The sequence below is a fragment of the Lepeophtheirus salmonis genome, chromosome 8 (assembly GCF_016086655.4).
Source record: "Lepeophtheirus salmonis chromosome 8, UVic_Lsal_1.4, whole genome shotgun sequence".
Taxonomy (NCBI): Eukaryota; Metazoa; Arthropoda; class Copepoda; order Siphonostomatoida; family Caligidae; genus Lepeophtheirus; species Lepeophtheirus salmonis.
In genome coordinates this window covers 6,614,137-6,620,254 of record NC_052138.2, presented here as the reverse complement: position 1 = coordinate 6,620,254, position 6,118 = coordinate 6,614,137, and the positions used below count along the sequence as shown (strand labels likewise).

Below are 6,118 nucleotides of genomic sequence, written 5' to 3'. Positions count from 1 at the left end.
ACATCAGATTGAAAATTCTATCAAGCCCAAGTATATGAAGATCTAACTTTGTATTTCTATTAACCTTGGTATTTTTATATTTTTTCCCTCGTCTTTTTAGGTATTCTCCTAAGTTATTAGTATCTTGAGATATATGTATAAGCAAATAGAATGCAATAGAATATTCTGCATCAACAGAACTTGAGGATATCTTAAGCAATGAAGATCCAGTGAACTGTGAAGGTTCTTTTTCTAGTGAGGATTCGATGATAAAAAATGTATTCTCATCAAAGCCTAAAACAATTAATTTCAAATTTACACTATCAGTTCTTAGCAATGAAGATATTTCCAGTATTGCAGATCGTTTATCACTGTCTGACAACCAAACTGCAGCCATGGTATTTGCAGTATTAAAAACAGGAGGGGTTGATCTTAACTACTTTAACTTATCAACTTCAATAACTAGAAGAAATACGATAAATATTCGCTATAACTGCTGCCAAATATACATGAATAGATTTAAGGAAAATCCACCAAAGTATTGTACATTACACTAGGATGTCAAAATTTTAAGGGAGTTTCTTGTTAAGAATTGCCCTGTCGTTAGTCTCGCTGTACTCGTCTCAGGTGCTCTACAGCTTTATGTTCCTTTTATAAGAAGTTCCACCGGACTTCAACATTGCAAGGCTACATTGGACGTATTGGAAACATGGAACCTGACAAACAACGTTGTTGGTCTAGGATTTGACACAACAGCCAGCAATAGACGCATCAACAACGGTGCAGCAAAACTGATTGAAGGCAAAATTGGGTGAAAAGTTTTCTACATAGCTTGCAGACATCATATATCAGACGCGATAATTGGAGGAGCATGGGAGGCTATTTTTGGCAAGAGTTAGGGCCCGGACAATACAATGTTTTGCAAATCCAAATAAGTTTGGTGTATGTTAGATAAGGACAATCCAAGAATTTCAGCCAATGTTTAAAAAGATTTGGATCCCATGAAGAAAAAATCAATTAATACCATAAATAATTTTATACAAAAGACATCTCCCAGGGCAAACTTAAGAGAAGTAGCAGAGCTATGCCTGATTGTTCTAGGTAAGAAACCTAGTAGAGTTATTCATTGGACCAAGCCCATTGCAATGCATCATGCCTGTTGGATGGCCAAGAATATATATGCTATGAAAATGTTAATGTTTTCAAATGGACTAAAATACGAAAAGGACACCATCAGTAAACTAGAGAGAATATATAAATTCCTGGTTTTATTTTATACAAAGCACTGGATAATAGCAAAATACCCCACCCATGCTCCAATCCACAATTTGCAAATGATTAAGAACATGCTTCAGTATCAACATGTTAATAATGAACTGTCAACCTCTGTTCTGAAGAAAATGAGAAGTCACGGTTGGTATCTGACTCAGAAATTAGTTCGATTCACCTTATTCAGTTCACATGAGAGCATGACAATGCCAATAAAGCAAAAGCTGCAAAAAAAAACAAAAAACAAAGCCGGATTGTTATAGAAAAGCCAAGATAGTTTTTCAGTCATCACTCAAGTTACATCCTCACAGACTTGGTAGGACCTGTGTCACATTTTCGTTTTGACGCTCTCGGATTGAAAAGGTACTGGCTTATTACACCGGTTGATACGAGGGGAAAAAATGAAAACTATAGAGCAGCATGGGAGTTATTGAATTCAGTAAAAGGGATCAATGATATTGTTGAAAGAGGCGTAAAACACATGGATGACTTTGAAACTAGGGTTACCACCTATTTAAAGCAGAGAAACCGCTTCCTGCAAGTTGTTGAACACCACAGATATAAATATATTAATTTCAAAAAATCCAATTTAAACCATTAAGAGTCAATAATTTTCTAGTATGTTATATTGTATTGCTTTTTAGTATAAAGTTATTAGCTTTATTCATGGAAAAAAATTATTTTTTAAAATTTTATTCTATTGTATTGTTTTTTGTATACATATACGTCAAGATAATAATAACTTAGAAAATACCTAAAAATATAGGGGAAAAATATAAAAAACAAGCCCTTTTTAATATCTGCGGTAAATTTACCCATGAACACAAATAAAGGGTTCATAACATAATTATACAAATTGAAGCACAGTTTATTGACTTTGATTTGATACCCATATCAATGCTATACGCTGAGCCATTGTAAAGCATTGTCAACAGAATACAAACAATCACGGGTTTTTTTTTGCCTTTTTTTTAGAGCCACCAAAAATGAATTTTCAAGGGGCATGCGGCAGAACATAGCCGAGGTCCAAAATCCAAATGACCGGAAAATTTAGTTTCTATAAAATTTAGAGAACGGGAAGAAGTCAAATATCAGAAGATTTATAAAAGTCAATAATTGGACAGGTCTAATGCCCATTCTATGTACACTGGATTTTCATCATTATACATAGGCACCATAGCTATACAGCTATACTTATTGAGATACCGAGTGGTACATTGAAATCTGAACACTCACTAATTAAATACTTAATAAAGGTTGAATGATTGAAATTAATTCATATTTCGACGTATTAAACTATAAACAATTAGTTACAAAACAAAACAAAAGTCGAAAAAATGAAACTTGAACTTACTCGACGAATTTCCATTCGCACACTCAAAGCAATTCAGCGTCTCCAGGACCACTATCTAAGCCGTCAGCAAGTCCAAAACGTTAGAGGAAGAAGGGTTCTGTCAAAAAGTCCAAACTGGACCCAGAGGAGTTAAAGAATGCAGACCAAGCCAATCCCTTCAAGTCCATGAGAGCCCATGCAAAGGATCTCGAGGTTTTACACCAGATTTTTCAGGGAGTTAGCAAAAAAAGTGGGTGGAAATACCCTTCTGTGGGTGGAGAGGCCACTTTTGAGACCAGCAATGGAAGAACCCCATCTCCTCCGCTGCAACACTAATTTGAATGAGTCTTTTGAACTCTTTTTTACACTTAAGACCCCCTTAGGCCCTAATGACAACCCCCTCGACTATACCTGTTGGGTCCATGTCGAGGGAAAGATCTGCAGTGTCCGTCATCCAAACACTGAGGCCGCAAAGCCACTGTCAGGCAGCACTAAGACGCTATGACAGAGGAATACATCTGCAGCAGACGTAAGGCCTTCAACCGCCGCCTAAAAGCCATGATTACCACTAAGAGCATCTACATTAATGATTAAGATAGCTTAGACATATATCTATTTAATTCATTCATTTTTTGAAATTATATTGTAATAAATTATATTTTGTTGAAGTTTAAAATACAAAGTGTTCAGATTTTAATGGATCACTCGGTAGAGAAACAAATTCTATTGACAAAAAAATTCTAAGTTACAAGTCTTCAAGGATATTCTCGAGTTGAGTCTCAAGTCCAGTCGCATACTTCATACGAGTTGCAGTTGAGTCGAGAGTCTTAATAATCGAATTGAAGTAAAATATAAATCTATACGTCCAGCCATGTTCGATGTTTTTTTGATTTTTTTGAGAGGATCAATCTCTATGAATATCAATTAAAAGAATTTATTTCCCAAAAATTAAAAGTAATATTGAATCTGATCAATTACTCATTCATATAAAATCCCTGGTATTCATTTCATAACAACCCATTTAATAAAACATTTTAATCAACGTAAAACCTTATGACAGTTTAGTTATATGGTTAAAAATACGTCATCTCAAATATTGATTCCATTGAATTCCATGTTGGATCGGTCAAAAAAGACTGCAGTCATCAGTCTGGTCCCTGGTAAACTTACAAAATCGGCAAGAGCTAAAATACTTATTTCTCTACACTGTATATTAATTAGTATTTATTATTAATGAATACGACCTATTATATTCAACCCCAAAATGTTAAGAATCGAGTTTTCCTTACCAGTTATGAGTCACAGGGATTCTCATTGAAAGTAATATTCTATTTATTTTAAACTTTCCTTCCAAAATTTTATTAAAAAACATTAAATTAATCAGTATAATAACACAAATGACAGTCAATGTCAATATAGTTACTCAAAAATTGTAATACAACTTCTTGAATATTAGGGCGTGTTAAATATAATGCATACTCAATTACTAAAGTACTCCCTGATTCATCACAGAATACAATATACAGGGAGCACTGTATAAAATCTCGCAGGCATTTAGGTTAACTCATATTAGAAAAGAAAAATATGGGAAATGCTATATATAAAATTCAAAAATATGTATGTGACTCTAGATGAGATTTAGCAACAAGCTAAAGTAATTCCTAGCTCATCAAATCATATTTTTTTTAACTAATCATCCTGTTATTTTTCTTTGTTTTTTCTTGGGTATTGAGTCAACACGTGTGTCGTGTGTTCATGACATGAAAAACGGAGAATAAAACCAAGGATTTGCTAATGAGTTATCTTTTATATTATTAAAGTAAAAATTGTCTGTTCTTCGACCCCTAATAACCCTGGCCAATGTCGACTACTAACATTAGTATGCAATGGTGGCTTCTCAATAGCACTGTGGAACTACAGCACTCCCTATTAATGTCTTATATACACGTTTTTGTTGATATATATTGTTATACATGAATATCATAAAGAAGATATGATTATCAATAGTACTTAAACTTACAATTGTTCCACACCCTCTCATTTATATAAAAACATTAGTTATTATTTATTAACTACAAATGAGGCTAACAATATGTGTAACTGCGTACTCAACAGTTCCAATTTTACTTCTATGGTGGTTTTTGATACCCGATAGCCTATCGGCGATAGGCAATAGCTAAGCCGCTAGGATAGAAGAAGGGAGAACACTTTGACTCGCACAGTGTAAGTATGCAGGGAATACTATTAATACTGTTACAAAACGCCGATTTACGGAGAGAATTTTTTTGCAGGAGACGTGCGCGGAAGTCTATAAATGTTTCGGGGATCATCATACAAATGCTAGATTTTCATTTCTTGAATGGGGGAAATCAATTTGACGTCATTAATATATAATGTAGATAAATTCTTAGTCATTCACCAAGTTTTTGTTTTTTTTCAATCCGTAGTTTCGTTTAATCGCACCATTCGCTGGAAAATAAGTCATCTCAAGTAGCCTTCAAAATCACGAATAGAGTGTAATGGATCGAATGAAAGGTATAATGGGCGTTAGTACATTTATTTATCTTGTAAAGTTTCCAATCAATCTGTCCACGTGAAGTACATAAATTTTAACCAGACATTAACACATTCAATCTTTATTACTGCGCAATATAAAAGTACTTTGCCCTAATTTCTAACCTCTGTTTTTTTCTTTTTCAATAATTATCAATTATTGTCTGGAGAGCGTGGGAAGATATTCATATACTCGAATTTCTTAATATAAAATTCAATTGCAGGTATTTGAAAGTATCATCTTTTGACCAATACTGTACTCTGTAATTCCTGTAAATTTCATTCAATTTTCTTGATGTTTAAGAAAGTTGTGTTGTTTTATTGGAATATCATATTTTATTTGACCATCAGATTAAATCATTTGGGTTTATATTTATATATTAAAAACTTGAAAACAAATTCAAAGGTTACTGTTCAAATTAATATAACAAACTTCTCAGAATAAAAATGTCAAATAACAAATACTAAATAAAATCCATCATGAAAGTCAGTTTTATCGTGAGCGGAACTGAAAGTAAAGACAGAATGCGGGCATTTAATTTATTTTTATCGAGGTGTTATTTTTTTTTTAAAGGAAAAATTATAAATGACTTACAGGGTGACCCAGAAGTCTTAGGACAGCAACTTTAACTTAATATTTATCCTAGACAGGTATATATATATATTTAATGTTCCGCTAATTGGTTCGATGGAGTTGCACTGATTAAGTATAAGTAAACATTATATTATTACATTTACTCAATCTGACCTAGAAATCTTTTGGTGAAATCCATATACATAAAGTATATTTCTTTCTCTATGAATCGCCTGGGAGCGAACGCACATTGAGTTCAAGAGAATAAATTATCTCGAGCGCGTTGTCGATGAGCTACGGCGAATCCAGTGTATATTTTTATTTATGTTTGTTGCATACGATTTACTCAACCTCCATCTTTGTTTGTTGTTAAACAAACATTTTTTTCTAAATTGTATTCTTGAGCCTCT

General features: G+C 33.2%; 1 long non-coding RNA gene across 1 annotated transcript; it reads left to right on the top strand.

Annotated features, from left to right (window-relative positions):
* Positions 1-4,298: 4,298 nt before the first annotated feature.
* LOC121123070 (uncharacterized) lies at positions 4,299-5,653 on the top strand. The gene is made up of 2 exons (XR_005865903.2): positions 4,299-4,804; positions 4,873-5,653. It is a non-coding gene; the product is annotated as an uncharacterized lncRNA (long non-coding RNA).
* The last annotated feature ends 465 nt before the right edge of the window (positions 5,654-6,118 follow it).